Source organism: Tachypleus tridentatus, chromosome 13 (assembly GCF_004210375.1).
Source record: "Tachypleus tridentatus isolate NWPU-2018 chromosome 13, ASM421037v1, whole genome shotgun sequence".
NCBI classification, from domain to species: domain Eukaryota; kingdom Metazoa; phylum Arthropoda; class Merostomata; order Xiphosura; family Limulidae; genus Tachypleus; species Tachypleus tridentatus.
The window spans coordinates 67,789,972-67,802,120 of record NC_134837.1 but is presented as its reverse complement, the minus strand read 5'-3'; the positions used below and the strand labels follow the sequence as shown (position 1 = coordinate 67,802,120).

The 12,149-nt window shown below is 33.8% G+C and overlaps 1 protein-coding gene across 2 annotated transcripts in view; it reads left to right on the top strand.

Moving 5' to 3' along the window:
- Positions 1-767: 767 nt before the first annotated feature.
- The window catches only part of LOC143240171 (transport and Golgi organization protein 2 homolog), a 54,276-nt gene continuing 42,894 nt past the window's right edge, over positions 768-12,149 (top strand). Inside the window, exons 1-2 of one of the 2 annotated variants that reach the window (XM_076482190.1) lie at positions 768-898; positions 10,540-10,752. The gene's annotated coding sequence lies outside the window, so the exon portion shown is untranslated. Of the gene's footprint in view, positions 899-10,421; positions 10,753-12,149 lie in introns of those variants that run through there. The other variant, XM_076482189.1, reaches the window with a different exon arrangement.

Here is a 12,149-nt window from a genome sequence, read left to right as displayed (position 1 = left end):
CCGTGCGCCATCACTACTATCTGCAGAAATACGCCATGTACAATGACCAAGTTACATCTGTATTTCAAATATAAATGGCCCAGCATGGCCAGGTGGTTAAGGCACTCGGCTTATAATCCGAGGGTCGCGGGTTCGAGTTCCCGTCATACCAAACATGCTCGCCCTTTCAGCCGTGGGTGCGTTATAATGTGACGGTTAATCCCACTATTCTTTAGTAAAAGAGTAGCCCAAGTTGGTGGTGGGTGTTGATGACTAACTGCCTTCCCTCTAGTCTTAGACTGCTAAATAACGGACGGCTAGCGCAGATAGCTCTCGAGTATCTTTGCATGAAAATCAAAACAAACAAATAATCAAATATACATTTTTTATGTTTCTCTTTAAGTCTTCTTATTTTTAAATTTTCGTTAGGTAACAGAGCTTTCAGTGTGACTTAACTTATTTTTAATTACATAATTTCTCTTTGTGTTTGTGAAGTACAATCAGAGAATCGTTTCAAATCTAAAATTAATAACTTTGATACGAAAGCGTCATCACGTATTACGTACTCATTTGTTCCACCTTGGGTGAACCACAAGCAAAACAGCTATCTGGTGGCGATAATTACTGGTATTATTTGAGGACCTTCGAGACAATAAAGCCATCTACACTCGACAGTGAATTGCTACATATCATAAAGTACTAGTTTTTATGTCTCTCTGGTTGCTGAAACTACGCCCCAAATAAGCTTCCGCTTTCGATTCGCAGAACTTCCTTCCTAATAAAGAATAATTAACTATTCGAAACAGAATTTCATAAACAGCAAATACTTTCCCTTGTTAACAGCCTCCAATTCAAGCATTGTTTAACAAACATTTAGAAAATGACGAAAAATATTTTTCTTCAAGAAACTTTGATCGAGGTTAGTTTCAGTTGTTTACTTTTGTTACCTAATAACTCCGTTATTTCCTCTAGTCTAAGGTTTCAGTACTTTACTATCTCTCTTGTTTACAGTCAGCTCTGCTTCTAATTTGTACTCGTTTTAATTTTATTCCGTTTGAAACTGTTCTTTCAAGTGTTCTGTTGTTTCGTTATTTAGTGCACTGATGTTACTAGTTTGTTGCCAGATCTGTTTCATGTCGTTTGCTTTCAGTCCAAGCTATCTACCAATAGTTGTCTGTAACTAAGTAAAAACTACACAAAGGGATGTCTGTGCTCTGCTCATCACGGGTATTGAAACTCGTTTCTTAGTGCTGTAAGTCCGCAGACATACCACTGTGTCACTAGGGGAGCTGTCTGTCACTTAATTATAACGAGTTCTTTCGTTTCTCTTCAATCCATGTTATCATTCTGTTGCGTTTTTTATTTCGTACACTTATAAGAGCAACACTCTATTGGACTCACTGAACAAATTTCAGTCATAGTGTTATAGTTTAAAGGCTACAGTGTTAAAGTTTAAGGGCTATAGTGTTATAGTTTTAGTATAATAGTGTTATAAATCCATTGTAACAACACTATTTATAAAATCTAGCAATTATAGTCAGGCTTTAAATAATGGTTTTTAGTACTTTTCAATCTAAGAAACCCGAACTAAGATACTGTTTTATAGTAAAACTTTAGTAAGACATAGTTTCATAGTAACACTTTACAAAGACGTTCTTTTACAGTAAAACTTTATTTACAAAGACGTTCTTTTACAGTAAAACTTTATTTACAAAGACGTTCTTTTAGAGTAAAACTTTACAAAGATGTTCTTTTATAGTAAAACTTTACAAAGATGTTCTTTTACAGTAAAACTTTACAAAGACGTTCTTTTACAGTAAAACTTTCCTAAGACTTGTGTTATAGAAAAAATTTACTGACATATTGTTTTATAGTAAAACTTTACTAGCATTGTTTTATAATAAAAATTTAATCGCATTCTTTTCTAGTAAAACTTTAAAATGACACTCTTTGATAATAAATCTTTACTAAGAAATTGTTTTATAGTTAAATTTTAATAAGCCTATGTCTTATAGTTAAATTTTACTAATACATTCTTTAATCGTAAAATTTTCTAATTAATGTTTTATAGTAAAACTTTATTAAGACATTGTTTTAAAGTAAATATTTATTTCGCCTTGTTTTATAGTAAAACTTTACTATGGTATTGTTTTGAAGTAAAATTTTACAAAAAAATTGTTTTATAGTAAAACTTTACTATGGTATTGTTTTGAAGTAAAATTTTACAAAAAAATTGTTTTATAGTAAAACTTACTAACACATTCTTTTATCGTAAACCTTTTCTAATCAATGTTTTACAGTAAACCGTGACTGAGACGTTGCTTCATAATAAACCTTTACTAAGACACTGTTTCATAATAAATCTTTTCTAATACATTGTTTTATAGTAAATATTCACTATAACATTATTTTATAGTAAAACTTTACTATGCATTGTTTTATAGTAAACGTTAAAATGACACGGTTTCACATTAAACCTTTATTAAGACACTGTTTCATAATGAACCTTTACTAAGACGTTGTGTCATAATAAACCTTTACCAAGACATTGTTTTATAGTAAAACATTAATGAGTTATAGTTTTATAGTGAAACTTTACCAAGACATTGTTTTATAGTAAAACATTAATGAGTTATAGTTTTATAGTGAAACTTTAGTAAGACATTTTTATAGTAAAACTTTACTAAGACATTGTGTTATAGTAGATCTTTACTAAGACTGTTTTATAGTAAAACTTTATAAAAACATTGTTTTATAATAAATCTTTACTAAGACATTGTTTCACGATAACCCTTTACTAAGACATTGTTTCACGATAACCCTTTACTAAGACATTGTTTCATAGTAAACCTTTACTAAGACATTGTTTCATAGTAAATCGTTACTAAGACATTGTTTCATAGTACACCTTTACTAAAACATAGTTTCATAATAAACCTTGACTAAGACATTGTTTTATAGTAAGACTATAATAGGCATTATTTTATAGTAAAACTTTATAAAAACATTGTTTTATAATAAATCTTTACTAAGACATTGTTTCAAAGTAAACCTTTACTAAGACATTGTTTCAAAGTAAACCTTTACTAAGACATTGTTTCAAAGTAAACCTTTACTAAGACATTGTTTCAAAGTAAACCTTTACTAAGACATTGTTTCAAAGTAAACCTTTACTAAGACATTGTTTCATGTGACCGTTAATAACAGGAGGAATTCTATTTTCAACTTCAGTGTGCCCCTCAAGAAGAAAGATCCACCTTTCAGAATCAACAGAGTTATAATTATAATATATTTTAAGGTTTATTGAAGCTATGTTTTTTGACACCATAAAACGTTTTCGTTTAGAAGTGAAAAGTTTGAGCCCTAAGTAATTACCCACAATATTGTAAATATAGGTGTCCTTTTGATTTCTTCCAATATGACAATATCAAGTATAATGCTGTCTAAAATATGTAGCAATGTCGTAGTCTTCCGGTGATACAATAATCCTCCACTCGCTACAGTAATAATACTTTGTTCGATTTCCCTTGTGGATAGAATGTAGTTAGCCGTTTGTTTAGCTCTGCATTAGTAACAACAACAATAATAAACTATTAGCACTGGGACTTCGGGCTGTTATTGCATATTTGGTATCAGAATGTTTGGATCATTATCCTGATGAGGTTCACTGTCCATCCTCTAGGGGCATTGAGTAACAAACATTGAGTACGATACTGCGTTTAAAAATACCAATGTGTCCAAAACATTTCATATTCCTTCAACAGAAACACACCCACGTCAGTGTACAGAAACATTGGGTTTGTGACGTTAACCCTTGCACGTGGACTTGTTCATTCTTCGAATTTTTTTGTGATTTTTTTGAATATTTTGAATGTTTGACAATATGCACCCATCGTATAATTACGTTTTTAGTTCCAACTTGTACATGTATACTGTTTTTAGCAATTGCCTTCGAACACTTCTATTGCTAATTTTAACTCCATGCTTATTTGGTGTTTCTACGTTATTTTTAGAACATTTTCGGCGTTGATTTGACGTTAAAAATCTTCGAAAGAGAATATCCTCGTCGGATGATATTCATTACTTTCCCCTACGAGACTTTAATCCAACAGGTACAATAAACTGTTCCAGTGTTCTTTGAACCTCGCACTTCGAAATTTGGCATGCGCCAACGCCATTAAGCGGGTTTCTTGTTAATATTTCAGTCAATAGGGTTTAGAAGGTAAAGATTAGAGCTAATCAAAAAACAGTTCATACATTTTATAAATATACATTTAAACATAATTTAGCTCTCGAAATAAAAGAATCAAAGCGGTATAAAATTTTGACTGAACAATTTGAATCCTGAACTATAATATTACACGTAACATCCGAACTTCGAATCTACATAAAGTACTTGACATACAGTTCAATAGAGTTGAATACTTTATATTTCAATATTCGATTCTGAAAGTCGAGCAGCTACCACAGCAGCAATAAGGTCTTAATGGAAAGGACTGTATCAGAACCACATTTTTACATTGATTGGTACGTTTGTAAGTTAGTGGTCTGGAAAGCCAGGCGATTACAGCTGTCGACTCGCATAATCCATGGGTTCGAAAACCCGTCCAACCAAACATGCTCGTCCTTTCAACCGTGGAGACGTTATAAAGTGACGTTGAACTATATTGTGAGTTGGCGGTGGATGGTGATGATAACCTGCCTTTCTTCTAGTTTTTTACTACTGAATTAGGGACTGTTGTCGCAGATAGCCCTTATATAGCCTTGAGCGAAATTTGAAACAAACCAAAATTGTGTGACAGTGAGATTTGGGTGTATGTTGTCCTCTTTTAAGGATATTTAACAGATATTTCCGACGCACAATATCCATAAACACTCGAATCATAAAGGTATGTTCAGATTTCAAGTTTAGAATTTCCCATAAATGGATATCCCTTCTAATTAATTGCATTGGAAAACAAAGGAATAAAATTCAAATTGACACCCCAGGATGACCTAGAAAGAAACATGTATCAAATTATCTTCCGACCGTGGTAATTAAAGTGTGTGTCTCTTAAGAGATGAGAATCAATGATAAAGTTATGAATACACCTGTCTCAGGCGATAGTGGAAAATATAACTAAACACGACCTGGGCCTGGAAAAATGATAAGCAGGTTTGTCAAGAAAATTTTTATGCGATTGGCTTTATGAAACGGGCGCTGGAAAATAGTCGTCCTTGTAAATTAGATGGATAATGGATAGCCTGCAAAGAAGAATGGTGTGCTTTGGAGAAACTAGTATTTGAAGTTTAAGTGAATATAAATACATATGATGTGCTTGAGTTTCGAACAGTTATCACGTTTGGTGTAAGGCACATCGGATGGAGCTGAGAAAAGTCGAGGAATCGGCTGGCCTTCGACTAATCCCTAAGGAATTATAGGATTACGCTATTCTAAGCCAATAGAAAATGATTAGAACCAGCAGGTATATCAGACGCCTTTCTAAGTTCAATGGTATAACCTATTCAACCCTGGTCTTTGTTTATTTAGTGTACGCAGGGTGATAATGAAAATATGGTCTGTATATTGGAGATGACAAGAAACCCACTTGAAGTAAAAATGTATGTCAAGACAGCTGGTATGGTATTAAAACTATAATCAAAATAGAGAACAGCGTTTCGATCTTCTTAGATCATCTTTCAGGTGGAAACGTTGTTCTCTACTTTATTTTAATATCATTTTTAATACCCATACCAGCCGTCTTGTGATACATGGTCTGTAGATTGATTGACTACATGATAGTATATTAATAAATCTTTCTTTGTTGACTTCTACACGGATCTTCAGCAAGAAGAACAACAATATCTTAACCAAACACATTATATACTGACCATTATATGTACTGCTGACCATTACAGACGAGGTTTTTCGCTTTATACAAAAACTCATAAGTTGGGTCAGCTGAGAGCTTGGAGTCTAAACTTACGATGAATAAACATAAATTTACATTCATCAGTTCTGAGTCTAAATTAACGATATACAGACATAACTTTACATTTATCTGTTCTGAGTCTAAACTAACGATATACAGACATACCTTTACATTTATCTGTTCTGAGTCTGAACTAACGATATACAGACATACCTTTACATTTATCTGTTTTGAGTCTAAACTAACGATATACAGACATACCTTTACATTTATCTGTTCTGAGTCTAAACTAACGATATACAGACATACCTTTACATTTATCTGTTCTGAGTCTAAACTAACGATATACAGACATACCTTTACATTTATCTGTTCTGAGTCTGAACTAACGATATACAGACATACCTTTACATTTATCTGTTTTGAGTCTAAACTAACGATATACAGACATACCTTTACATTTATCTGTTCTGAGTCTAAACTAACGATATACAGACATACCTTTACATTTATCTGTTCTGAGTCTAAACTAACGATATACAGACATAAATTTACATTTATCTGTTCTGAGTCTAAACTAACGATATACAGACATACCTTTACATTTATCTGTTCTGAGTCTAAACTAACGATATACAGACATACCTTTACATTTATCTGTTCTGAGTCTAAACTAACGATATACAGACATACCTTTACATTTATCTGTTCTGAGTCTAAACTAACGATATACAGACATACCTTTACATTTATCTGTTCTGAGTCTAAACTAACGATATACAGACATAAATTTACATTTATCTGTTCTGAGTCTAAACTAACGTTGTACAGACATAAATTTACATTTATCTGTTCTGAGTCTAAACTAACGTTGTACAGACATAATTTTATCTTTATTTGTTCTGAGCCTAAACTGAGAATGTACAGACATAACTTTACATTATCTGTTCTGAGTCTAAACTTACGATGCACAGACATAACTTCACATTATCTGTTCTGAGTCTGAACTAACAATGTGTAAACATAGCTTTACATTATCTGTTCTGAGTCTGAACTAACAATGTGTAAACATAGCTTCACATTATCTGTTCTGAGTCTGAACTAACAATGTGTAAACATAGCTTCACATTATCTGTTCTGAGTCTGAACTAACAATGTGTAAACATAGCTTCACATTATCTGTTCTGAGTCTGAACTAACAATGTGTAAACATAGCTTCACATTATCTGTTCTGAGTCTGAACTAACAATGTGTAAACATAGCTTCACATTAGGATAAAATATAATCTTGGTATTCAAAACATTACTTTCTCTTCGCCAACGTTTTAAAGGAACTTTATGTGAAGCAAAACTAAGCAAAAACATTAATTTTTTAGCTAGAAGTTGTTGGGCTACAGGAAAAAAAAAAGAAAACCAAAGGTGGGGTGATGAAAACATCAACAGCCAATAACGGACTTGTGGTCCTTTAGGGCAGGAGGGATACCTATAGATTCAATGCCTTGAATTAGATGTGTGGGAGGGGGAAACAGGAAGACCCGGAGAAAACCCACCATGTGAGGCCAACAAGTGTCAGGTCGAAGAAGGAAGGAGACAGCGACTGAAGGATTAGCGTCTTATAAAGTCATTCTTGGTATATAGGTCACTAACACGGTATTGGTGTTCTGTCTCAAAATTGAATTTTTTTCTTTTCATGTTCTTTTTTTTTTATATTAAGCCCACAAGGATATTCAAATCACGAGCGGGTTGAAGAGAAAGGAAATTTCCAAGGTCAGATAAATTCAAACCGAAATACCGGTCACAATCTTTGCCCTTGTGACTAGAGGGCTGAAAGAATAGGTGTACAATGACAGACGCAGGGCTTAAAATCGCTGACTGAGCGCAGTCTGGGAATCAAGCATCCGCTCGACTGAAGTTAACGTTTGTTTTAAACAGATTGAAAGTGTTCGTGATAACGAGAAACCCACTTGAAGTAAACATGGATCTCGGGACGGCTGGTATGGAAATTAATACTTACTGATAAAACAGAGAACAACATTATGACTTTCTCAGGTCATCTTCAGGTTAAAAAAAATCTAAAGAAGACCTAAGAAGGTCGAAACATTGTTCTGTACTATATTTTAATTAAAGTTAGTTTTAATATCCATACCAGCCGGCCTGAGATCCATTTTTACCTCGAGTGGGTTTCTCGTCATCACGAATTACTCAAACGAATTATTTTAAGTCTTTGTGTAAAAGCTACTCGAAATGTACAGCTACAAACAACTCTAAATATCAAAAGGAGAATACAATGTATCTGAATGGACTCATAACTTTACTGTTTTAACAAATCAAGAAGCCTTCATTCTCATATCTCTCTCTCTGTTTGGGTATTGGTGTTTGTCTACTCAGGAGGGTCAGGTTTCATTAACCTCTTCCTCCTTCCTTCAGATTTTGGTTTTTTCAACTGCCAAGTGTATTTATATATGGTACACGAGGGCCAGAGTAACCCGCACTTACTCAGGCCCCTTTCAGGGCAATGTCCCTGCACTATCTACATATACACTTGGTGCAAATAAAACATTTCTCTTATAGTTCCATAGATTATTTGCACTTTCATCAGTTAGGTTTTAACTATAAATTGTTTACATAAAAAAAATCCTTTCAATGTTTTGTAATTAATCCCTAATCTAATGTGGAGTCTAGTTTGTAGGTGGCCTTTTATTTATTTATCTATTTTTATTTAGAAAACATATATTCACTGGGGAAATGTATACAGTACCTGTCAAGTTTGCTCACTAGTTCATTTTTTTCTCCAATTTTTATTAAAATAATTTATTGTACTACGTAGGAGTCTATCTGCTATTGTTTCGATATGTGCGTATTTATGCATAAATTCGGAAGATGTTGTTTTAGGTACTTTATAAGTTGTTGTGAGTAGTGTATTTTGTATTGTTTGTAGTTTTGTTTGAAGTAGTTTTTTGCTTACATTTATCCATGCAGGAGCTGCATAGTCAATGACGGGTCTAATGTATGTTTTATATATTTTCATAATGATGCCTGCCGTAGTTCCACTGTTTTTGCCAGATAGACTCGTAGCATAGTTTGTTTTTCGCCAAATTTTTGTTCTAATATAATTTATGTGGTTTACCCACGCAAGTTTTGAGTCAAACGTAAGTCCTAAAATTTTGCTTATGTAGCAATCTGGAGTAGTTCTCCATTCATATAGATCTGTGATTGTGCTTTTTTGTGTTTAGTTAACTTAGTGAATAGTACTAGTTGTGTTTATTTTGATTCTATATTTTTGACAATATTCACCTATTATATTTAATTGTGGTTGTATGTTTGTGGCTGCTATTGCTGGTGTTGGTGTACTTTTCCAGATTGCTACATCGTCTGCGAACTGTGATGAGTATCCATTATTTGGATCTTTGGGTCTTTTAGAGGCATATTATTCCCGTGCATGATGAATAGGATAGGGCTAACTTCCCCCTCCCTGAGGGACACCAGTTTCCGGAGTGAAACTCTCAGAGAATGTCCCTTCAACATTTATTCTACATGATTTGTTTTCCAGAAAGTTCGATAGCCAGCGAATAGTTCCCCGTGGTAGTCCCATTTCTTGCATTCGAAATTAGAGACTGTTATGCCATAATGTCGAATGCCTTCCCAATATCGAGAAAGCAAGCGACAGTGCATTCTCGTTTCTTCTTATAGTTGATACTGGATAGGTATTTAGGTTAACTTATTATTTAGTTTCCGGAAAGGGGAACGAAAAATAACCAGGGGCGGTCAGAAACTACTGTTTCTCTCCACCATAATTCTTATAGCTTTCTCTCTTTCTCTCTGGTGTTTGGGTATATATATTTGTATACCCAGAAGAGTCAGGTACACTAGACCTCCCTTCCATTACTTTGTTGTAGTGGCCAGATTAATATATTTCGATTAAATAGAGAATGGCTGGAGTGATATCATAAATTTAGTTAGGTCCTTTTCAGGGCAATGTACATTTATATTGTTCTTTGATTTTTATTATTATTATTTTTTTATTTTATTTTAAATAAGTCTAGAACGTAGATGGCCTGTTTTATTTTAGCTCTCTTCTAATATTACTATTATTATTATTATTTTAAATGATTTTATCTTAATGATCTAATGTATAAATTTAACGGAGAGAGGTGTTTAGGTCTTTTTTCATCATATATGCAGTATCTGTCTAGTGCGCATAACAACTCATTTTTTCACCAGTTTTTATCAAAATATTTTATTGTACAATCAGCTATACAAATTCAAACCAAACTCCAAACATTACAGAATACACTAATTACATCAGCATATAGAGTTCCTAAAACCATTTCATCAAATTCATGCATAACAACTGATTTTTTCGCCAATTTTTATCAAAATATTTTATTGTACTATGTAGAAGTCTATCTGATATTGTTTGTGTGCTTGAGTAATTATGCATGAATTTGATGAAATGGTTTTAGGAACTCTATATGCTGATGTAATTAGTGTATTCTGTAATGTTTGGAGTTTGGTTTGAATTTGTATAGCTGATTCTCCTTACTATTCTATTTGGAAAGTCCGGTGTATGAGTCATACGTAACGTTCACCCAATCACAAGCGCGGAGAGCTTTTGGTGAATTTTACACGTGCTGCTCCTTGTCAAACAGGTTCTGAGTCACGTGAGAGTAAAATTGTGATTGCACAGTGATAAACCAAGCAACAAACCTTTTGACAAGATATTTCAAGGATACGTGGTGCTAGTCATCATAAAGTTTCAGAAAAGAACACTTGCAGAAGATTTCCCTTAAATTATCGGAAGAAGATAGGATATTAACTTACTAGTTGCTGTTAGCCAAGAAGATATTTTCAACAATCAACAGGTTAGATAATGTTTGCTGAACTACGCCTACGTTTTTTTTTCATGAAATGGACTAAACCTACAGTTAGTGATAAGTTTTCATGTCTGACACTTGTGTCCTTGTTCAACATGTTACTTTTGTCCAGAGTTTACATTTAACCCATCGTTAATCTAATGTACATCCTATAATTGTTTCTTTTTAATGCGTCACTTAACATTACGGTATCTACAAATTAATGTGTTATAGTAAATTGTTTTTTGTAAACCAGTACAGGGAACGTTAAGAAAGATGTGTTAACAACTATTATAAAACTTATTGTTATGTCATGTTACACAGAGCACCTATCTGTTTTGTGTAAACCAGTGCAGGGAATGTTATGGAGGAAGATGTGTTAACAACTATTATAACTCTTATTGTTATGTCATGTTACACAGGTCACGTATCTGTTTAGTGTAAACCAGTACAGGGAATGTTAAGAAAGGTGTCTTAACGCCTATTATAAGTCTATTAAAATTCATGAACATTTAACATACAGAAAACAACACTAGTCGCTTCATGAACGGGTCTCAACTTACACGTGGTTATTAAACGTCCCATTCTTAGAGCACGTTTTTCCACATGTCGTACAGAGATATAAAATATCACTGCAGACCTGAAAGTCGATAAAAACACGGAAGTTCAGCTTTATTAACGTGTATGTACATACAGTCGTAGTGGTTGTCGAAGGTATCCAATAACATGTAGATTTGATGATTGTTTTCGATGTAATATAAAGAGGTTTATTATAGTGTCATATTGCCCCCGCAAGAATAAAATCACAAACATAGATGGTTCGGCATGCCACAATGTACAGCGTCACATAATTGACGTGATTCATTATACCTGAAACTACAGATCTCAGACCTACATACGATTTTGTTTATTTGTTCACATACTCTTGGGCCCGGCATGGCCAAGCGTGTTAAGGCGTGCGACTCGTAATCTTAGGGTCACGGGTTCGCATCCCCGTCGCGCCAAACATGCTCGCCCTTTCAGTTCTGGGGGCATTATAATGTTACGATCAATCCCACTATTCGTTGGTAAAAGAGTAGCGGTGGGTGGTGATGACTAGCTGCCTTCCCTCTAGTCTTACACTGCAAAATTAGCTTTGTGCGAAATTCAAAAAACGAACAAACACATACTCTCAGAGACGAGCCATTCCCTACTCTCCGCCCCCGATAATATCCTTAATAACGTGCATGGTAGGGGAGGAGGAGGAATTATACCCCTGTTCTTGTGACCACAAAATGCCTTTTTCTCACTTTTAAAAATATCGCGAACCACTAACAGATACGCCTGATTTTACACCTTCCTTTCTGCGAGTTATTACACAGAAGGAAGGTTGCAGCTTTAAAATGAATGTAAAGCAGGGTCTTCTA